Source organism: Propithecus coquereli, unplaced genomic scaffold (genome assembly GCF_000956105.1).
Source record: "Propithecus coquereli isolate 6110/MARCELLA unplaced genomic scaffold, Pcoq_1.0 Scaffold155, whole genome shotgun sequence".
In the NCBI taxonomy this organism is placed as follows: Eukaryota; Metazoa; Chordata; class Mammalia; order Primates; family Indriidae; genus Propithecus; species Propithecus coquereli.
In genome coordinates this window covers 3,064,269-3,088,170 of record NW_012139969.1, presented here as the reverse complement: position 1 = coordinate 3,088,170, position 23,902 = coordinate 3,064,269, and the positions used below count along the sequence as shown (strand labels likewise).

The following is a 23,902-nucleotide window of genomic DNA, read 5'->3' as shown; positions in this document are numbered from 1 at the left end:
CAACAAAGTGCAGTGTTGTCTAATATTGGACAAGACTCTCTATTGTGAGTTAGAAAGCAGAGGCTTTCTGCTTCTAAACTCCTTTCTCTGATAATTTCTATTTAGTGGCCAGTAAGTTAGGCTTGGTTTAAGTTGATCACCGTATCTTATTTAATCTGTGAGTCAGATTGTGCATTTTTGAGCTTTAGGAAATCAAAAGTTTCCATTTGTTTGGGAAAAAAAACAGGTTGTCCCAAAGGGCCAGGGATATAGTTAAGAATAAAAACGAAGTCTTGATGCAGTGCAACTTTTAGAAAACACTAGTTACATGGAAGGAAACATAGGAACAGAAAGTTACTGTTGCCCTCTTGCATGTCAGTCTTTTTTTTACTTCAGCTTGGTTGGCTGAATATTCACTGACAAATCAGAAGTCTGTCACTGCCTACTCCTTGACTCTCCATTATTAACAGATTTTTATAGTGTTGTCTAAAAAGCAACAGTTTTGAAAATTGAACCATTTAGGCACTATTTGAAGACAGTGTTTTGCATAATAGAAAAGTCTGATATCTAGTGCTAATACTAAACAGTGGAAGTCTCAAACTTTAATGTAGAGAACACAGTCTAAGAAGGAAATTGAGGATTATAGAAGTAAGATAAGTTTTAAAGCTTTTTCTGATCCTAAAAATATGACGGTTGAGTTCTTAGGCCACTAAATTGAGAAATTTTCTTTTTTTAAAGGGAACTAAAGAATTTGCAGTAAAACTTTCAATTTTTTTAAGTCTACAACTACATAAAATCCGATGTTCTCAAACTTATTACCTACCTTACTGGAATTTTAATTGGCTTTTTAAAAAATCATGAATATTTATTATTTAACTTTTTGACCGTTTTCTTGTAGTTAAATCTCATCCAGCTTTCTCAGCTCTTAGGTGTATCTTAATCACTGTGGCCAAAAACAGGTTCTTTATGTCACTTCTGGAATAGAAATGTTGCTAATGCATATTACATCATTCTTTATCAGTTTAGGTGAGAAAGATTAAATACTGATGAAATGAACTAATAAGACCTACAAAAAACTAGGGATTTTTTTTTTTACGTGTCCTACTTTTACCTTGTTTCCATGATTTTTGAAAAAAGTTTTTTCTAGTCTACTTCATTATAAAGATGTTTCTAATAGAATTCCTGAACATGTAAGTATCTAAAATTTATTAAAAATTAATATTTAGAAATAGGAGTAAAATCAAAAGGTAGGATGTATCCCAGACCATCTTTTCTCAAAATGGTATACTTGTTAGGTCTAAACTAGGCTTTGGTTATGTTACAGGTTATTTATGTTAATAGAATTAGACTTAAAAAGTTCACAGCTAATACATGCACATTGTAAGAAAAATCTGATTAGGCAATAAAAAAAAAGTCTTTCACCCAGAGAGAGAGAGAGAGACAGAGAGAGACAGAGAGAGACATACAACAAAATACGAACTGTAGTTATCTTTCCAGACCTCTGGATAGCCAAACAGTGGAAACATACTGCATGTTCTATTTATGTGTTCAGTGGGACAAAAAAGCAAGTTACAAAAACAGGATTCTCTGAACAACTCTGTCCTGTCAATAAGTAACTATTTGTCAAGAGCTTATGTGATTACCGATCTAAACTGATTTATTTAATCAGTCTGTTATTGGCCTTTTTATTTTCTTATTTCTGACTTTTATATACATTATTGAAAATATCCTGATAAGTCAGTCTTCTTTTCTTTCTTGGGATAAATTGAATTGTTGAGTCAAAGAATTTGTTCGTTTTCAAGGCATTTGATACATATTACCACATTGCTTTCAGAAAGGTCATACAAGTTTTCCCCACCACTTGGTATTTGATTGGCATAAGATGGTCAGTTAAAAATGTGCTCATTTTTTTAACTGGTAAAGTTGAACTTTATCATGTTTATTGGGCTTGGTATTTCTTTTGTAAATTGTCCTTTGCTTTTTGCTTGTTTTATCCTCTTTTGGGGTGTTTATAAGACCTCTTTATATTAATAGAGGTTTTAAATGTCAGTTGTCTAGGTTTTTAATATTGGTTTAATACAACAACAGGTTTTATCAAGTTAAAAAACATTAAGTTTTACTTAGTTTAGAGGAGAAAGCTTAGTGTTAATTCGAAACATTTTCAATTCCCTGCTCCCCAATGCTAATTTTCAGTATGAAATCACATACGTTATTAGCGAATTTGATAATGTATTTACAGGAGAAAAAGTTTGAAATGTAAAAAGGTCACCAAGTTAATTTACTCTTTCTTTGGGAATTTGATTACTTTTTCTGGGAGAGCAGTTCTGGGCAACAACAGATAAATGCTATTGTTTGCAGATGTCTGCAGGTTAGTTCTCATTGTCAAATAAGTCAACACTATTTTTCTTTTAGAAAACTCTTGGTTTTCTGGCTTTCTGGTTTGTTTAATTTGGTCTCTAATTTAAATTCTTTGTGGCTACCTAGCTTACCTTTTGAGCTTTTTTTTTTTTTTTTTTTGAGATGGGGGCTCTCTCTATTGCCTGGATTAGTGTGCAGTGGCATCATCATAGGCTCACTGCTGCAACTTCAAACTCCTAGGCTTAAGCTATCCTCCTCTCCACTAGCTGGGATTATAGGCACACTGCCACGGCCGGCTTGTTTTTCTGTTTTTTGTAGAGGCATGGTCTCGCTATATTGCTTGGGGGTCTCAAACTCCTGGCCTCAATCTGTCCTCCTACCTTGACCTCCCACCTCGACCTCCCAAAATGCTGGGATTGTTGGAGTGAGCCACAGCACCAGGCCCCCTTTTGAACTTTTAAGAAAAATCAGGGATTTTCTTTAACTTAACTAGTATTGCTAATATTAAAATGTGGTTTTCTAATGTAACTGCCTAAATAGGTAATGTATTAAATTAACTGCGTAGTTCTGGGGGATGTTTAAACTTGCCATTTTGTATTTCTACCGTAGTGTTCAGCTAATGTTCATTGTGCTTTCTGTGTATGCCAGGCACAGTGTTAAGTAGAGGATGTGGTTCTTGCTGAAGGAGCATATAGAGGTAGGGAACATAGAGGACCTTGGACTCCCACTATGTGAGGTTTTTACTTACTAATTCAGTCTGAAATGGAGCCTGAGCATCTGTGTGTTTTAGCCATTCCAGTGATAGTTCTGAGCCACTGGAATAGTGATAGTTTGTCCACAGTCACGATTTTGACTCAGGCAGAGCTAGTAGAGTGAGAAGAGTAGCAGCTTTTTGGAATACAGGTTGAGTATCCCTAATCCAAAATGCTCCAAAATCCAGAATTTTTTGAGCCCTGACATGACATTTGGGTTTTCAGATTAGGGATGCTGAACTGCTAAATTTAATGCAAATATTCCAAATCTGAAACACTTCAGGTCCCAAGCATTTTAGATAAGGGGTACTCAGTCTGTACCGAATTTAGAGTGTGTGCTGAAGAAGAGGAACTGTTGGATGTGGTTGCTCAGAGAGGAGGTATAAAAAGAAATGGACGGATGTCTTACTTTCCTTAGATTTATTATGCTAAATAACCCATTTTAAAGAAAACAGAAATATGCAAGCCTTACTGAAGAAATTGGCTGTTGATTTGAAATCTTTGATTTTATTTCATCTATTTAATTAAAAGATTTAATTAAAGAACCTCTAAAGTGATGTTACAAGCATAAATTAAGGTAGGCAGTGTATTCCAGCATATTGTGTCCTGGCTGGGGAATCATTTCTAGCCCTGGTTTTCCTGTAAGTGGCAAGATAATTAACATCTCAGAACCTTCAATGTTTTGCTTTTAATCTGGGAGTGAAAACGGGAGTTGAGCTACTAGACTTGGGCTTTTTTTTGCATTATGTTTCATTTGTTTAACATCCTTTTAAAAACTTCAGTCAATGTGTTCATTTTTTCCAAGGAATTGAATTCAGGTGTGCATATCAAGATCAACTTAAATTGATTAACTTAATTGGGAGAGGAGAAAGAGGGGGAGGTTATGTGTGTGTTTTGAAGCTATTGAAGTGTTTGGTACGGTTTAGATTTACTTCTCTTGAACTTTTATCTTTTCCCAGGTGATCTCCTTGAGTGTAAGTTTTAAATTACATTAAGACTTGTTGAATTTCTTATGGCAATAGTCCTGTGAATCAAACTCTGGGGTGGGGTCCAGCAGTCTGTTTTAACAAGTCTTCCAAGTGATGGTGACACAAGCTAGTTTGCAAACTACTGATCTAGTTGAAATTTAACAGCAATGTTTCTCCATGTGTTGCGTCTGTTGATAAATTACTACAGAGGTAGACTAATGAGGGAGGTAAGTTGTTTAAGAAACTAACAAAAAGAAAATTTCCAGAACCGGGACAACACTTACTAGGCTAAGTGTAGGGTTGGAAGGGATTTGTCATCTTTGCTGTTATCCTTCAGGTAAAGTGGCTTTTACTCAGTTACTTCAAATGTGCAAACCAAACTTGTGAAATCTGACATTCTAGGTTGGAGTATTTGGTTTTCCTTCCACTCCTTCTGAATTTTTTTTTTTTTTTAACACAAAAGGTTGCTTTGTATTAATACATTGGAAGGGATATAAAGTCTTGGATACTGTAAATGCACCTGTTCAGTAAGTTGTTGAAGGGAATATGAGAAGATTTATTCTCAAGGAGTTTATGATGTCTTTGAATTAAAACACTCAAAGCTATTGGGTCAGTAAGTAGTTTAATCAGGTGTTAAAGTGGATAGTAATAGATATTCATGAAGAGATATTTGTGGGTATTGTCTGGAAGATGGGTAGAATTGTATGAATAGAAAAGAGGGATAGAAAACCATCCTAAGAAATTGAACGAGGTGAGAATGAAGACGGTAATGGTGAGGTCAGCTAAAGTAGAACAGTGTTTGTAAATGGTGGATAATAATGTTGTAGAACCTGGGAGATTTGAAGAAAGGTAGGCAGAAGTCACCAGATTAGATTCTTTTCTTTGGGGTTTGACCTGTGGTAGATGTATGTATTAGTTATCTTTTGACTTATGTTACTCCCAAACTTAGTGGCTTCAAAACAACAAGCATATATCTCACAGTTTCTGAGTCATGATTCTGGGTGCAGCTTAGCTGGGTGCCTAGGCTCACGGTCTCCTAAAAGGCTGCAACCAAGGTGTCAGGTGGGTTGCAGTTCTCAAGGCTTGACTGGAGGAGGATCTCCTTTCAAGCTCACTCGTGACTGGGCAGGCCTCAGATTTTCACTGGCTGGTTGTTGGCCAGAGACATCAGTTCCTTGCCATGTGTGCCTCTCCGTAAGGTGGTTTACAACACAGTAGCTTGTTTTCTCCAAAGGGAGGAATCTGAGAGAGAAGGCCTCCAAGATAGAAGCCGCAGTCTTTTTATAACTTAATCTCAGAAGTAACATCCCATCACTTTGCCACATTCTGTTTGTTATAAGTGAGTAACTAAATCCAGCCTACACTCGAGAGGAGGAGATTACACAAGGGTGTGAAGACCAGGAGGTGGGGATCAGTGGGGGCTATCTTAGAGGCCACCTATCTCTTCTTTTTCTCTCTGTCAAGAGGTGAATGACTATCGATAATGCTTGTCTGTACAGTCAGTTTATATCCTAATGGGAGGGCATAGTACTTTGGATTTTTTGTTTCGGATTAACCATAAATTATTTAACTTAGTCTTTGTAAAGCATTATTATACTTGTAAATGATAAGTATTACTAATTGCCTTTCAATAGCTACATTTAAAATAATAGCTGGTAATCTCTTAGAATTGACAGGAATTTGAGATTCTCCAGTTCATTGAATTTTTTTTTTTAAACCCTAGCTACATAATGGAAGCACCTGGGGATTTTTTTTTTATTACACTTGTTTTAAATAATTATATATATTAATAGATTCACATGCAGTTGCAAGAAATAATGCAGCAATCCCACATAACCTTTACTGATTTTTCTACAATGGTAACATCTTTTTTTTTTTTTTTTTTGAGGCAGAATCTCACTGTGTTGCCGGGGCTAGAGTGCCGTGGCATCATCCTAGCTCACAGCATCCTCAAACTCCTGGGCTCAAGCAATCCTCTGCCTCAGCCTCCTGCGTAGCTGAGACTGCAGGCATGCGCCACCATGCCCGGCTAATTTTTTCTATGTATTTTTAGTTGTCCAGCTAATTTCTTTCTATTTTTTTTAGTAGAGACGGGGTCTCTCTCTTGCTCAGGCTGGTCTCGAACTCCTGAGCTCAAACGATCTGCCCGCCTCGGCCTCCCAGAGTGCTAGGATTACAGGCGTGAGCCACCGCGCCCGGCCGAAAGTTTTTTGTTTTTTATATAGCTATCATTTTGGAAGCCTGAAGGAAAAACTTTTCTTAACTAAGGTCAATCAGTCCCTTCCTTTCTTCAGTCATTCCTTTTATGATAATGCATGTTACCTACTATTCTATTTTCCAGTTAGCCAGTTTTTGTTGTATTAATAGGCATGGTATCGCAGGCCATAACTTTGCTAAGTCCTTGAGAGCATATATGCAGCCCATTGTTTGATGTTGACACTGTTACCATGTAACTTTTTAAATAGCTTAATCATTCCCATTAAATGATAGGATAAATAGAAGAATGAGAATTCATTTAGGCTGACATTTGATAATCATTACTTACTGGGCAAGAGAATGAACAGGCTTCTTTTTAACCTTAGGTGACTGGATTCTTTGGGGCCCATGAAGAAAGTAGTAGCAGTCCTTACATTATTTTCAATGTTTTAAAAAGCCTAATTTTGTTTTTTTTTTTTTTAAATTGCCAGGCCACTTTATTATAGAGTCAGTACTTTTCTACAATCACATATGGTTAAAATTTCTTCCTAACTTTTTGCTTTTTTTCTAAATTTTAATTCACCTGGTGGTTGGGTGATCATTTGGGTTGATCTTGAATATAATAGTTCCCCCCTTGTCTGCAGTTTCACTTTCTGAGGCTTTGGTTACCTGAGATCAGCTGTGGTCTGAAAATATTAAATGGAAAATTCCAGAAATAAAAAATTTACAAGTTCTAAATTGCATGCCATTCTGAGCAGCATGATGAAATCTTTCACTTTCCTGCCTGGGAATCATTCCTTTGTCCAGCATACCCAAGCTTTATAAACTACCCACCAACTACCCATTTGTTAGTCATTAGCTGTCTTAGTTATCAGATTGAAGAAACATAGTAGTACATATAGAGTTTGGTACTGTCTGAGGTTGCAGGCATCCGCTAGGGGTCTTGGAACATATTCCCTGAGGATAAGGGGGACTACTGTAATTTCTCATTTGATCTATCTCGGTGTATAGTAGATGCCCAATTAGTGTTAGAGTTAAGTCGATTGGATAGTATGCTATCTCAGGAAGGCAGCTTAAAAAGTTCTTATTGAGCTAGCATCTGCTCTGGCAATTCAACTTTTCAGAGTCCTGCTTTTTTTAATTTTTAAAAATGAGAATTCTATTATAATATTAAGGCCAAAAGGCTATGAGGTTTTAAAGGAGAAAGGGCAAATACTGTTCTGGGAGGTTCCCATATAATTTTTTTTTTCTCTTATAAGCGTTGTTCAGTAGTATTTTTCTTTGCTTTTTTTTCTATTAATATGTTCCGTTTAAAAGAAGTATCAGAAGTGACCTGACAATACATTTTGGCAAAAAACATACCAGAAAATGAAGTATTAGGTTACATTTCCTTATTACTGAGACATTTATTTAGACAATGCTAAGAATAGCTACAATCCTAGACAGTTCTCCCAAGACTTGCTTTGCTATCTCCTTTGAAACTGTCATACTAATAACTCAAATATTAACTGACTCCAATTACTTGGTAATATGTCATCTTAATCACAATTGTACAATTTTTAGAGTTTAAGTATAGAGACTTGAGAAGTACTTTCTGATTCTTAGCAAGTATTTATAGGTAAAAACCTCTTATGTGGACATTTATCTTGGAATTTGTGACATTTTAGATATTTCTCTGAAATTCATTTGAAACCCAAATATAATACCTCTCTCTTTGGGGCTTTTTTTCCTTTGATTGATTTATCCTTTAACCATTCTTGGAATTTAAGAGGCACTCTTGATTCTTTCTTTTTCCACATCTAGTTAGGCCTGGTCAAGATACCTCTGAAATTTGTTTCATGTTATTGCTAGCCTTTTTACTAACTAATCCTAGTCTAGGATCCCTTTTTATTTTGCCTCCTTGTCTCTAGGCTTCTAATCTGTCATACCAAACAGAAATAGTCACTCTCCTGCTAAAAAGAGACTTCCTACCAGAAGTCTAGTTCAGACTCCTTACTGTGGCATTCATGGCTTCCCTATCTTAATGTCAGCTAATTTTTTTCGGTCTCATCTGCTGCTATTCCTCATCCCTTACCATCTCCAGTTGCACTGCTTGTAATTTCTTACTGTATAACACATTTGTGTTTTTCATATTTTTGTTCCTACTGGGTCCCTTTTCTTATGCTACCCTTTCTCTCCTTCAGAACCTGCTCAAATATTACCTCATTTCTTACCAGGTCTTTTTCCTCTTCCTTTTCAATGCTTATCTATGTTTGCATAGTACTTCGTATGGGTATTTGGTGTAGCCTACAAGAGGTAGCTGGCTAGATTGATATGTTATCAGTGTATCAAAGTAGCTAGATATGATAATTTTGAGGGTGAGAGCTGAAACTCCATCTTTGTGTCCATAGAATACAGCATACTAACAGAGTCTCTGATCGTGGAACCTTAGTAAATACTTGTTGAAGTTTACCCTTGCCTGGTAAATGCTGCCTTGGTTTCCTTATCTGTGAACCAGAGGGATCCAGACAAGATTTTCTTCTGGCACTAAGAAATTATTTTATGATTTCTGGATAACACCAAATTGATAGTGTAAGAAGATGGCAAAAAAAAATAATGCTTAAATTCTAGGAGGACGAGCTTTTTAAGATCCCACAATATATAGCAGTCCTTTTGGATGAAACTGTTATTTGCGTGTAATTTCCTGACACTTTATGTGAACTGACGCAGTGATGTTAAAAACAATGGAATCACTTTAATACAGTAGTTCTTAAAGTATGGTCCATAATAGCAAAACATTTGATAATAATGCTAAGACATTATTTTCCTTTTAAAATGTGCTGACATTGATAGTGCAGAGCAATGGGTAGATAAAACCGCAGGCACCTTAGTGCAAATCAGATCAGTGGCACCAAATTATACTAGTGGTCATTGTATTCTTCACTGCTGTGCACTCATAATAAAAAATATTAGTTTCTCTTACTGTCCTAAATGAAGCAGTAAAAATTACTAGTTTTATTATATCTTATCCATTAAGTACACATCTTAATTGCTTGTGTGACAAAATGGAAGGTATGCATAAAGCCCTTTTTGCATAGTGAAGTATGGTGGTTATGTCAAAAAAACACTTGTGTGTACTTTTGACTTGTGAGCTAAACATTCTTGGAACACCATTTTTACTTGAATGAGTGACAAACTACCGTTGTTTAGACGTATAGGTAAACATACAGTATTTCTTCAAATGAATGAAGTACACCTGTCATTGCAAGGAAAATGGCTGGCAGTATTTTGTTTGGTTTTTTTGGAGACAAAGTCTCGCTCTGTTGCCTGGGCTAGAGTGCAGTGGCATCGTCATAGCTCACTGCTCCTGGGCTCAAGTGATCCTCCTGCCTCAGCCTTCCTAGTAACTGGGACTATAGGCACATGCCACCACACCTGGCTGATTTTTCTATTAATATTTTTTGTAGAGATGGGATCTCATGCCCTTGTTCAGGCTGATTTCGAACTCCTAGCCTTAAGCAATACTTCCAGCCTCCTAAAGTGGTAGGATTACAGGCGTGAGCCACCATACCCAGCCACACTGGCAATATTTGTTGCCAATGACAAAATTTGAGTTTTCAAGTGAAAATTAGAATTTTGGAAACTTTATCTGCCATTGTGAGACTGACGGTTTCCTAGTAGTTAAAAACTTTTCTGATGAAATACTGTATAGTGAAATACATCATTTGGATGATCTGTATAACATCATGGAACAATTATTTCCAAATGACCAATACATGATGTTTTATAATCATGCATTGGTAAAAGATCTATATAAAGTATAAGATAAATCATTGGGTTTTAATATAACAAGAATATGAAAAGTCCTTTGATAATGGTTTCAGATTCCATGTTGCACCTAGCCTTTAAGAAACTACCACTTTTTTATTTTTATTTATTTATTTATTTTTGAGACAGAGTCTCACTCTCTTGCCTAGGCTAGAGTGCTGTGGCGTCAGCCTAGCTCACAACAACCTCAAACTTCTGGGCTCAAGCGATCATCCTGCCTCAGCCTCCCAGGTAGCTGGGACTACAGAGGCACACGCCATCGTGCCTGGCTAATTTTTTCTATATAGTTTTAGTTGTCTAGCTAATTTCTTTCTATTTTTTTTTTTTAGTAGAGACGGGGTCTCGCTCTTGCTCAGGCTGGTCTCGAACTCCTGAGCTCAAGCAATCCTCCCGCTTCGGCCTCCCAGAGTGCTAGGATTACAGGCATGAGCCACCGTGCCCGGCCATACCACTTTTTGCGTTTTGGTATGTTGTCAAAGAATGAATATCCATAATTATCTGAAAAGGCTATGATAGTACTCCTCCCTTTTTCAACTGCATAACTTTGTAAGGCTACATTTTCCTTATATTCTTCAAAGAAAACAACATATCCAAGAGATTGAATGCAGATTCAAATATGAGCATCCAGCTTTTTTCTGTTAAGCCAGATTTTGAAGACTTGCAAACATGTAAAAATAGTGTATTTTTCTCACTTTTTTGTTTTAGAACATATAATTATTTTTCATGAACATTTTATTTGTATTAACATAATGGGATTTATTTTCAGTGAATTAAATATTTTAAAAACTTCTTGGTTTTAGTATCAAACATGATAAAGATTGGTAATTGTGACTCACATAAATAAAACTCTTTGGCATCCTCAATATTTTTTTAGAATGAAAAGGGTTTCTGAGACCAAACAGGTTGAGAACTCCTGCTCTTGTATTCTGAAATAATTCTTTTTTTTTTTTTTAATTTCAGAATATTATGGGGGTATGAATGCTTTGGGCCACATAAATCTGAAATAAATCTTAATCATTAGGAAACGTGATGTAGGCTTACAAACAGGAGCTAGGGCTGCAAGAGCTTAGTGTAAATTATCAATGGGTTATAAATCAAAAATTAAGAAGAGGTATGTACCGATTAGAAACATTCATATGTAAGTTATATTAGATACTGTGGGGGAGCGTATTAACAGAAATATTAGACTCCGTATTTAAGAAATAAAATCTAGAAAATGTGACTCTTAAGATGTGACTATTTACCCACAGAAGAACTTAAAAAAAAATGTTACTAGTTGGGGAAAGATGGTTGGGAAGGGGATGGGATGCTTAATTTTTTCAAGGAGTTACCAGATAGTACCTGATATATTCTATTTATGAATTTGTTATGTTCTCACTTTGACATTAAAATGAAAGCTGAGAGCAGGGACTTTGTTTTATTCATTGTGGAAGTCCCAGTACCCAGACAGTACCTCGCACATAGTTGGCACTTAGTAAACCTTTTTTTGGTAAATACCTTTCTTTTACTACCATTTTTGAAGAATATTTTTTGCAACATATATAATTTTGAGTTGGAAGTTATTTTCTTTCAGCACTTTAAAGATTCTGTTGTTTTCTGGCTTCCATTGTTTCTAATGAGAGGAAAGTAAAGGCGTCTTTTTGGTTGTTATTTTTTTTTTAATTTTTAATTTAAATCAAGCAACACCTCATTCTATGCTATAGCATGTGGTGTTCTCCGTTGTTGTTATTTTAAATGAGTGCTTTTGAGATTTTTTTAACTTTTTTTTGAAAGACTGATTAAAAAATATGTCTAGTCATGGTTTTCTTTGTGTTTATCTTTGAGTCTTCAAATCCTTTTGACTTTCTCGGGATGATGTCTTTTTATCAGTTTTGGAAATTCTAGTTCTGTCTCATTATCTTCTTTCCTTCTGATATTCTGGTTACACATATTTTAGAGCTTTTTATTATGTTCCATATGTGTCCGGTGCTCTTTTATGTATCTCCCATCCTGTATTCCTGTTTTCTCTGTCTTCAGTTTGGATAATTTCCGTTGACTTACTTTGCACATTTCTAAATCTGTCTTTTCTTGTGTGTAATCTGCTACTAAGCACATCTTAGTTTTTAATTTCAGATATTGCATTTTTCAATTCTATAATTTCCATTTGATTCTTTTTTATGGATTATAATTTTCTGGTGATCTTCATGTATTTTCCACCTTTTGCTTGATTTTCTCCAGTGTATTAATCATTTAGTTAGTCTTTCTTTTTTTGTTTGTGAGACAGAGTCTCACTCTGTTGCCCAGGCTAGAGTGCTGTGGTGTCAGCGTAGCTCACGACAACCTCAAACTCCTGGGATCAAGTGATCCTCCTGCCTCAGCCTCCCATTTAGTTAGTCTTGAAGTTATGTCAGCAAACTACATTGTCTGAATCGTCCGAGAGTTTCCTCAGATTATCTTCTTCTTTCTCTCTCTCTCATTTTGGTCATGTGTTCCTGTCATTTGACAGACTTTTGATTGCATGCATATATTATGTATAAAACATATTAAAGATTCTAGAGGATGGTAGATTCCTTCATAGAGGGTTTTTATTCTTCCTTATGCTTGACTATTAGAGCCTTAAATCCAATAAGAATGAGTTGTAGACCTGTTCAGTCTCTCTGGATCTGATCCTGGTCTTTTAGAGTCTTTAACTAACAACTTGCCGTATTCTCAGCAGTCCCTCCCTAGGGGTTCCATTCTTTAATCATTGTCTCCCTAGACCACTAGAAAATATCAGTCTGTTTCAGAGGCTTTACTTTTAGATTTTTAGTGTCTGGCCTTGTGCAATCGCAGCCCCGCAAATATCCTGAGGAGAAGATGGACCATTCCTTGAGATACCCATTCAAGTCTCAGTAAATAAGTTTGCCTGGTTAGTCTCTGTGTTATTATGGTTTCCTGTTGTTACAGTAATAAGTTATCACAAATTTAGTGGCTTAAAACAATACAAATTCATTATCTTAGAGTCAGAGTCAGAAGTCTGAAATGGATCTCACTGGGTTAAAATCAAAGTGTGGGTGTGCTGTGTTCCTTCTGGAGGCTCTAGGGGAGAATCCGTTTCCTTGCCTTTTCCACTTCTGGGCACCACCTGCATTCCTTGGCTTGTGGTCCTTTCCTCCATCTTCAAAGCCAGCAGCATAGCATCTTCAAATCTCTCTGACTCTGACCTCCACCTTTGCCGCCTCCTTCTACTTTAAAGGACTGACATGGATAAATAGAATAATCTCTTTATTACAAGGTTAGCTGATTATCAACCTTCATTCCATCTGTGACATTGATGATACCCCCTTGCCATGTAACATAACATATTTACAGGTTCCAAGTATTAGGATGTGATCATCTTGGGGAGAGGGCACCTACCACACTCTGTTCTCTGAGCAGCACTCCTCTGTGTTAGATTATCAACCTGCTTGCTCCCAGAGCTGGCAAGTGCCACCAGGGTAAAGGCCACTACAGAAAATCACCACCTCCTTCAGTTCTTCTTACCTCAGCAGTTCTCTGTTGCCCTCAAACAGATGATTTCCGGGCATTATCTGGCTTTTCTAGTTCTTGGTGGAAATGCTGGTTTGCCTTTTAGCTACTTTATCCTACCGGGAAGGGGAACAATAAATATTTTTAAAATAAATTAATACCCTGAGTCTATGGGATATATCTTAGGGTTTTTGAGGTATACATTCCATGGGAGCAAGCAACCACTTTGTAGACTGTGGAATGTACTTTTGAACTTGGATTATAGCAAAAAAATATGGTGGTTTTTTTTTTTTTCTTAAGTAAACGCTTCGCCCCGCCCCCCCCTTTTTTTTTTTAAAGCAATGAGGTATTGCCATATCGCCCAGACTGGTCACAAACTCGTGGCCTCAAGCGATCTTCCTGTCTCAGCCTCCTGAGTAGCTGGGACTACAGGTACAAGCCACTGTGCCTGGCTAATTTTTTCTGTTTTTTATAGTTGAGGTCTTGCTGTGTTGCCCAGGCTGGTCTTAAACTCCTGGACTCAAGTGATCCTCCTGCCTCAGCCTCCCAAGTAGCTGGGACTACAGCCATTAGCCACTGTGCCTGGCTGAAAGTATGCCCTTGTAAAGACTGAAGTAAGAATTCTGTCTGGGAATCAGGAAAATAACAGAATGGAGGGAAAAACGATCATTTTTCTCATTTTTATATAAGCAGAGACACACAGATGAAAGTGGTAATAATAGCTTGTGTTTATGAAATATATTATCACAAAGAGATGTTTTCATGTGTGTTGATTTGTTACAAAATCCCAGGGTAATAGTTAGCATTTTCTGTATTATACAGATGAGTAGATTGAAGTCAGAGAAGCTGAGAAATGGGTTTTGCAAAGAAGTTCAACGTTTCTATGTTGTGAGCTGGTGGAGATAATTGAAACCAGGTTTCTTTGACTTTAAAGTATAAGTTCTGTCTGCTCTACCAGACTTTTTTCAGATTTTAGTTAGACTTTGTGACTAAACCAAATTCTTGTACTTAAGTTTTCTTTGTATTTGTATATTGAAAACTTTACAGTACTAAAATGATCTTTCATTGTAGCTAAGTGACTCTGATTTTGGCTGAGTCATTTTATTACTTATTTATTGCTGTGTAAGAATTACCCCCAAATTAGTGACTTAAAACAACAAACATTTATTATCTCATAGTTTCGAGTGGGTTAGTTGGGTGATTCTGGCTCACGGTCTCTGATGAGGTCATAGTCATCCTGTCAGCTGGGGCTACGTTTATCTGAAGGCTTGACTCGGGCTGAAGGAATTGCTGCTTTTAACGTGATTCACACTCTGGCTATTGGTAGGAAGCTACAGTTCTCTTATATATGGGCCTCTTCATAGGGCTATTTGAGTGTCTTCAGTAAATGACAGCTAGCTGTCTCTAGGGTAAGTAATCGAAGAGCAAGATAGATGCTGCAGTGCCTTTTATGACCTAGGCTTGTAAGTCATAACTTTGTCTTGGATACACAGGTCAGCTCTATTCACTGTGGGAAAGGACTACACTATATACCAGGAGACAGGGATCTTTTGGGACCATCTTGGAGGCTGGCTACCAGAGGTATCATGTGGAAAGGAAGGGTAAGATACAGGGATATGGCTTTAAGATTAGATTTTAGTTCCAGAATTATGATATTAAAAAAAATTGATATATACTTAATAAGCAGTAGAAAGTAAACTTGAAAGCCTTCCAAACTGAGTGTAGGTCAGCCCTCTTTTGCAAAATAAAGTAGGTTTATCAAAATCAATATTGAAAAGCTTCTATGTGTGGTACAAATGTTTGTAAAACTCTTAAGTATATAACAGTCACTTTGTTTAATTCACAGTTTATGCAATGTCATAAAAACCTTTTTTGTTTTGTTTTTTTTTTTTTTAAAGATACAGGGCCTTGCTCTGTCACCCGGGCTAGAGTGCAGTGGCATGATCACAGCTCACTGTAACCTCGAACTCCTGGGCTCAAATGATCCTCCCATCTCAGCCTCCCATATCTCTGGGATTACATGTGTGAGCCACCATGCCCAGCCTCATAAAACTCATGTACCCCACAATCTAGGACTAGGGTCTAATCCCATCTATATTAGTGTGTGACCTTAGGCTATATCAGTCTCTAGGCTGAATCTACTCTTGCAGAGGTTTGGACTTGATGTTTTCCCATTATAAAATTCAGGTAGTGACAAAGGATAATGAGTGTGATTGCTTCGAGATAGGAAGTTAAAAGACAAAAGCTTCCTTTCTGTCTTGTCAGATGTCACTGTCTATCTTGAACTTGGTCCTCTTGCATTTTACTATCCTTGGAACAGCCATACATCTTCCCAGCACCATGTTCTGCCAGATCTGAACTCAACCTTTACATTCCTACTCTTTCCCCAGTATGTGTGGTTGGCAGTAGGTATACAAAGGTGAGTGGAGAATATTCCCTTTCTTTCCAGGGCTCATAATCCAGGAAGGGTAGACTGACCTGTAAATAACTACTTGATAATAAAGGCAATAACTCAGAACTTACCATGCCTCCCTTTATCCATGTGTAGACTGATCTCTTCCTGTTACTGGATTTGCCCTGGCTTGGCTTCCAAAGTTGAGAATTTCAGTGTACTGCAGTTATCCAGAAATTCCACACTCTACCAGTTTGTCTTTTGAAATGTTATTTTCACAAGCTATTAACCCTGGTGTGTGGTTCACTTTTGTTGTATGTTGACCCCTCTTTGCATCCGGGTTGAGGAAAACCTTGCCTTCCAAAGTGATCAGTTAGTTTTTAGGAAAAAAGGAAAATATTGTCCTTTGTGTATAAGTGGAGTCTGTTAGAAGCTACTAGAAATTATTAGAAGGCTTCCTTTGGAAAACATCAGAAAAAAACATGAAAAGGGTGATATTTTTGGAAAATGGGGCCTTTGCAGCCTTGTGAGTATAGTATGTAGAGTCACCACAGATTTTTCAGGTAATGGTGAAATGTCTCCTTTTCTTACAGGTTAGTTGTCTTACTCAGTTTATGACAGTGTCAAAAATGTTCATATTTGGTCTAAATCTGTGGCCCAAGGAAGTATATCAAATCTTCACCATTCATGATAAGTTGGAGTAGGAGTGTATGGGGGGGATAGGAAATGGTACTTCTTCATGATCATTCCTGGCATAGTGTAATAATGATATTCCCTGTGAAGATTTTCTGTATACCTTTGTAAGGTTTTTTCCTTGCTTCAAATTGTTTTCCCCCCGATAAACTCATTTATACTTGAAGATCCACTTTTAACTTTGTTTCTGTGAATCCTTCCCTGTGAATGGGTCTCAGAATTTTGTATACATCTTTATTTTTTTAAAGTTATATATTATTATTTATTTTCCCACTAGATAGATTCTGAAATCCTTGACAGTAGGACTAATGTATTATTTTGGTATTCCCATTCACCTACACAGTGTCTGGAACATAGCTGATAAACATTGAAAAGTCAGATTGAATGAATTTTCTTATTGATTTATAATTGATAAAAATAAGTCCCATTAATATCCCTGTTTTTTTCTTTTCTGAATTGTTCCCATTTCTCTTCTGCTAACTGCATGGAATGAACTCTTCTCTCGTTCTCTCACATGCTGTTTTTTGCTTTTAACCAGTTATCTTACGGAGTTTTAGTTATCACAACTGTTCTATAAAATGGATGATATTTTTATTGTTTTGTGGATAAGGAATTGAGGCTTAGAGGAATTAAGTAACCTGCCCAAATTTTCATAGCTGGTGTTGGAACTCAGTATTTTATATCATTAAATATACACAAATGTGTGTGAATGTTATTGTCTGTGTGCTAGATGTTTTCTGCCTCGTCAGAACTACCTTACCTTTCTCCGTTCTGCTCTGTGGCCCAGAAGACTGACTCATGCCTACTGAGTCGGTGGGCTCTGACTTGTGACTTCTTGGTATGGCCTGTGAATCCAAGTAAATAATAAAGAATAGAACAGAGTCAGAAGTCTACTACACACCCCATTTAAGACTTCACAGCTTATGTATGGACCATCCTCAAGAAGATGTCAAGCCAAATTGCTATTATAACATTTACTATTTTCTAGTTTAGTATAAGCATTTAAAAACAAAGTTTAATGTAAAATAATCCTGCTACAATAGAATGCATATATGTTATGTGAAATTTATTCATCATTTATGTGTGAAGTTACGAAATTAGACCAGTGGTCCACAATGCCCAGCATTCTCCTTCTGACGGAAGCATCAAGAGATTCTGGAAGAACAGCATTGTGACGTTGTGGATGCGCTAGATCAGTGGTCCCCAACCCTTTTGGCACCAGGGATTGGTTTCATGAAGAAAATTTTTCCACGGACCCGGGTTGGGGTAGGGGTGGGGTGTGGGGCTCAGGTGGTGATGGTGCAGCCTGTTTCCTAACAGGCCATGGACCGGCACTGGGCTGTGGCCTGGGGGTTGGGGACTGCAGCACTAGATAACAAATGCTTGTTTTGAGGGGAGAGTAGTTGAGTTTATTTTGCTCAATAGTGAGAAAATAGTTCTTTAGTGAAGTTCTCAGATGAGCTTATTACGGATACCATTCCACTTCAAATGTTAGAAAATGTGTTTACTTTTTAGCCTGCTATTCATCACTTCAGCTCTTATGAAGGGGAAAATTTATGGAGTGTGCCTCAGATTACTTATCATTTAATATGGGAATAATATTTCTTTGGAAAGAATATATGTACATAATTTTACTCCTCAGTTTGTTACTAAATTTTTAAATGTAATGATTCCATTTTATTGGCCCTAAAAATTTTGTATTTTTTTGTAATCATCTCAACTCATTGCGTTAATATAGTTATAGCTGGGTCCTCTGGATATGTGATAATGCCTGAAGCTTGATATATAATGTTGCATTCTAAATGTACTGTAAAACCAAAGTGGTGAAAATAGGACTTTAAAGTTCACAAAAATAGTCACCCTTTGGAATTAAAGTATAATTATACTTATAAATATTAAGCAGTAGCTGAAGTAAGCTTGCCTAATCTTTGATTCATACCAGAGTCAACACAATTTTGGATTCACATAAAGTCGGATTAGCAAGGTTGGAAGGGATCTTTAAAGGTTATCTTAGCCAACCACTTACCAAGTACTACCGCCCTGTTAAGTGGTCCCTGAGCCTATTCTTAAACCTATTCTGTGACTGAACCTTCACAACCACTTCTAGAAGTGAGCACATTTCATACTTGAACAGCTCTGATTTAGAGTTCTTCCATATACTAATATTTCTTTCCCTGTAGCTTTTTACCTGAATCTACCTGGTTCTAACCCTTCCTCATGATAGTCTTTCTATAATTGTAAAGACTTATTTAACATATTGGAGACCTACCAATTCCTTAACCTATATCCAGAGTAACACTTTTTTTTTGAGCAGAATCCAGAATATAGGCTTCTGCTTTATTTCTTACGGATTGTTGATTATTCTGCACCGGTGTGTTGGATTGAGACCTGTGCATGTCTGCTTAGGCAAAGTTATATAAAGTAGAATACTACAGCAGCACTTGTGCAACCTGTTCAGTTAAATAAATGCCAGACAAGGCTAAGACAGATCTATTTGTTCATACCCTAATTGCAGATACTGGTGGGATTTTGCAGTCACGAGTGAAGAAGTAACTCATCTTAATATTCCTGTATTATTAATAATTTTGAGGTTTTGAGTTCTGTATATTTCTTCTGACTCAGCATTTATAAAAATAAAAGCAGTTTAACACTAGCCAGTGTTAACTAGTTAGCTCTGAATAAAATGTTTTCTACTACCTTTTTAAAGGTTCCAGGTCAGTTTAAGTGAAGAATATTGACATTGCAGTGCAGAGTTCGTGAATCATACTTTTCGTTGTTCTAATGTAACCAAAACAAAATACAGAAATAAGTTGAGTGCTAAGGCAGTATGACTGAACTCTTCTCCATAACCTTAGATTTAAAGAGTTTTTTAAACAGACTTAGTGTGGTAAGATCGATTGTTAATAAACTCTTTTTATTCTTTTTTTGAGAAAGTCTCGCTCTGTTGCCTGGGCTAGAGTGCCATGGTGTCAGTCTCACTCACAGCAGCCTCAAACTCCAGGGCTCAACCAGTCCTCCTTCCTCAGGCTCCCAAGTAGCTGGGACTATAGGCTCACGCCATGAGCCTGCCTAATTTTCTATTTTTCAGTAGAGACAGGATCTTACTCTTGCTCAGGCTGGTCTCGAACTCCTGAGCTCAAGTGATCCTTCGCCTTGGCCTCCCAGAGTGCTAGGATTACAGGTATGAGCCACCACGTCTGGCCGATAAATTTTTTTAGAATTTAAAAAATTTTGTTTGACCGTGCATATATTTTCTTGGCTCAAATTAAAAAAGTACAAAGGATTTAAAAAACTTAAAATATCTCTCTGCCTTTATACTTAGCTACCTGGCTCCCTTCCTCACAGTATTATTACTACCTTGATTCTTAATATTTTTACGTGGAGAACCTCCACCCTTCCCACCAAATTTTTATCCTTATAATATCCTAAATTTCGTGTTGTAGTTATTTTATGCATTTCTGAGGTTAATGGGTCCCTAAAAATAATGCTTCGGTTTAATTGGGAAAGTTGAGTACTCTATTAATATTTTTACCAACTGATATTTCTTTAGCTGCTACACTGTGTTGGGGAATACAAATACTGGACAACTGTTTAAGGAGGCATGTTTAAGTAAATTACACAATGATATATTTAACATTAGAAGTACAAAGTCGTAGAAGGAATATTTAATACTGTTTTTTGGGAAGGGCTTTAATGTTGGAAGCTGGATTTTAAAAAATGAATAGTAGCTCACTGGACAGATGGGGTTGGAGATGGCATTCCAGACAAAGGAGGACATGGAATAGAAAGAGGTCTAGTATGTTGAATAAGGAACCGAATATCGCTAAAATTATTGGGAAGAAGAGTGGTAGGAGCTGGGGTTGGATCAGTAGGCAGTGTGATCAGTTTATGAAAGGCTTTAGCATAGTGCTGTTGAAATGGACTTATCCCCTCGTGCTACATGAAACAACTTTAAACTTTTAAATTAATATGGAATTACTGTTTAAAAGACCACTCTTTTGGCAATCCAGGGAATAAATGAGAACAGAGTAAGATTAGGAAACTGGGAGAGTAATGAGAAGTCCGTTAGAATAATCTGGGCAAGAAACATATAGTGAGGTTAGCAAGGCTGGAGTGGAGAGGAGGGGAGGCATTCAAGATCCTACTAGGCAGTAGATTCAGTGAGAAATGGTGAATTATTTTATTAGGAAGCAAAATAATGTAGTGATTAAGTCTTTGGTATTATTATAGAACTAAGTTCAATTCCGGCTTTGCCTTTTACCAGCTGTGTGACTTTGTATCAATTATTTAATTTCAATAAATTGTTTCATCATCTCTAAAATGAGTATTGTGTAGTTGAAGCTTTAAGCAGCTTTCATTTAACTAACTTGCTGAATAGTTAGTTAATAGTTGCTCTTCATCCCTCAGTAAAACAAACTTATTTAATGTCCATGGCAAGCTCTCAGCTTGTTGGCCTTCCTAGCTAAGTAAAACTAAGTGGCAAAATTAACCAGTCACAGTAGGCCTCATACTGTGTGATACCATTTATACAAAATGTCCAGAATAGGTAAATCTGTAGAGATAGAAAGTAGATAAGTGCTTGTAAGAGGCTGGGTGGGGGAAATGGGGAGTGACTGCTAATAGGTATAAGGTTTCTTTTTGGGGTGATGAAATATTCTAAAATGAATGGTTGACACAACTGTGTGTCACAACTCTGAATATAATGAGAACCACTAAACCACTTTTAGAGTTAATTTTATGGTATGTGAATTATAAATAAATTTGTCATAGAAAAAAATATATTCGGTTTTCCCCATTTGTCCAATATGTCTTTTATAGCTTTCCTTCTTTTAGTCAAGGATTATTCATTGTATTTGGTTATCATGTCTCTTCACCTGCTTATGTTTTTGATGGGTTACAATAATAATAATGAGGAATGTATAGTTAGGTCCCCTGGAAATAAAAGAGGAAACATTTTTCCTCAAATGTCCTTAAACATGTAGCATGAATCTATTTTTATTTTAGATGCATACAAAATAAAACATTCAATTAAATTAAAATTGCTCTTACATGAATGTAAGCTTTTGGTGAAGACAGATCAGACAAAGGCATTTGGAGTAATGTCTGATTTAAAAAAATTTCTCTGTCAGAGTACAATGTTTATGCTGGCTTAAGCTAGAATTTTGAGATGTTAGGTTTGTTTGATTTTAAAAATAGCTTTTAGGCCAGGCGCAATGGCACTCACCTGTAATCCTACCACTTTGGGAGGCCAAGGTGGGAGGATCGCTTGAAGCCAGGAGTTGGAGACCAGCCTGGGTAACATAGCAAGACCCCATCCCTACAAAAAATAAAAAATTAGGGCATGGTGGCACACATCTGTAGTCCCCGCTATTTAGGAGGCTAAGGCAGGAGGATCACCTGAGCCCAGGAGTTTGAGGCTGCAATGAGCTATGATCACATAACTGCACTCCAGTCTGGGTGACAGGGAGAGACCCTCTCTCTGTTCCAAAAATAAAAAATAAAAATAAGAATTTAAAAAATTTAAGATATAGCTTTAAGAAACTTCTTAAAGTGTGAATACTTGTTTGAATAGATTTGAAGTATAGGAGGACTCTACATAACTTTTAAAAATAATGTTGGTAGTTTTGTGTATAAATGTCTTAGTCCAGCTTGGTAATTGGCCTAAATGACACTATTATATATTGTTTTGAGCCCCCAAAGTTATCTTACCTAGATGTGGTACTAGCAGCCATTTTTATGTAGAAAGATAGGAATGTAGAGTGGCAAAATGCTAAAATATGAGTTTTATTCAATGATTCCAAGTATATATATTCTAATCACACAGAACTTAGTGTTATAGTGGAAATTTTCTACTTGTAATAATTACCACTTTAATTTTAATGTAGACAGCCTTCTGTGAATGTGATAGTTTCTTGTGTATCAAAGAGCAGATCCTATTTGATGAACTGTGTGACATGGTTACAAAAGTGTCTGGTATGTCTGTAACTTTCAGTGGTATTAACACATTAACTGCCATGTGATTTGTATTTAACTCATGCTAGTTTTGAGCCTGGGGCCTTGTGAAGCATATGTAACTCATACCTGTTTTCACCTTGGGAGCCTTGAGAACTATTTTTCAAGTTGCATGTAACTCACGCACAGACAACAATAAAAAAAACAAATTTTTCATTACATTAGAAAGGATTGCTTTGTTTTGGAAGTCTTTATTCTATTTTCATAATAAAACACTGGCCCCAAGGGAAAAATATTTTTTCTAGTGCGGTAGTCAATGTGTTAAAAATAATGATTGCTTTATTTTGCCTGTTGTGATAGTACCATTTCTACTTGTAAGAAGGAAATAATATGTAATCAAGAATAGTTTATTTGGGTATTTGCATGGGATATTTGCAAACATCAAGTTGAGGTATTTTACGATAGAATATAGGTAGATGTGTTTTCTTCTGATATTCCCCACCCCTTTATATACCTTGATTTTAATTTTTATCAAGTCTGTCTCTCTGGCCTTTGCGGCTGTGGCCCATTGATCTGTCCATCTGTCTGTTACAGTGCATATTGGGTACTTCCAGAAGTATGAATTCAGTGATGCAAAGGACAGGCGGGCTGCAGCAGCAAAGGTAGGACAGAATCATTCCAAAGACAAGTCTTTAAAGGACCATTAAACACACATACTCGCACATACACATACATTGGCAGCAAGTACTGGATTATTTAAGGGCACACTGTTTATCCTATAAATCTTTATGGGAAAGACTGTTCTGACATGACAAATTTGACATAAAGGGCACAGTTTTATTATTATTTTTTAAACCAGAAGCCTACTTGGCACTTAGGTAACAAAGTAAATGGCATTTGCCACTATATTTAAGATGTTGAATAATAGAAGAGATGATTAAATGGAGGATATTAATGATATTAGCTTGATTCATGTACCTGGTTGATTTTCAGAAACTATGGTGACAAAGGATCCTATTTTGTAAACTGTGGGAAGGAGAAGCAGGAAAGATCAATCTATGTGTGTATATTTATATGTTAATATTTATATTCCTGGTCGTGAAATATTTTGATGAAAATCAACTAAATCCTGCAGTTCTTTTTTTTTTTTTTTTTTTTGGTGGGGACAGTCTCACTTTATTGATCAGGCTAGAGTGCAGTGGTGGCATCATTGTAGCTCACTGCAACTTCAAACTTGTGGGCTCAAGCGATTCTCCTTCCTCAGCCTCCCAAGTAGCTGGGGCTACAGGTGCATGCCACTGCACCTGGCTAATTTTTCT

General features: G+C 36.6%; 1 protein-coding gene across 1 annotated transcript in view; it reads left to right on the top strand.

Moving 5' to 3' along the window:
- The window catches only part of ARIH1 (ariadne RBR E3 ubiquitin protein ligase 1), a 108,025-nt gene that overhangs the window by 1,600 nt on the left and 82,523 nt on the right, over window positions 1–23,902 (top strand). The gene's annotated exons all lie outside the window — the stretch shown is intronic.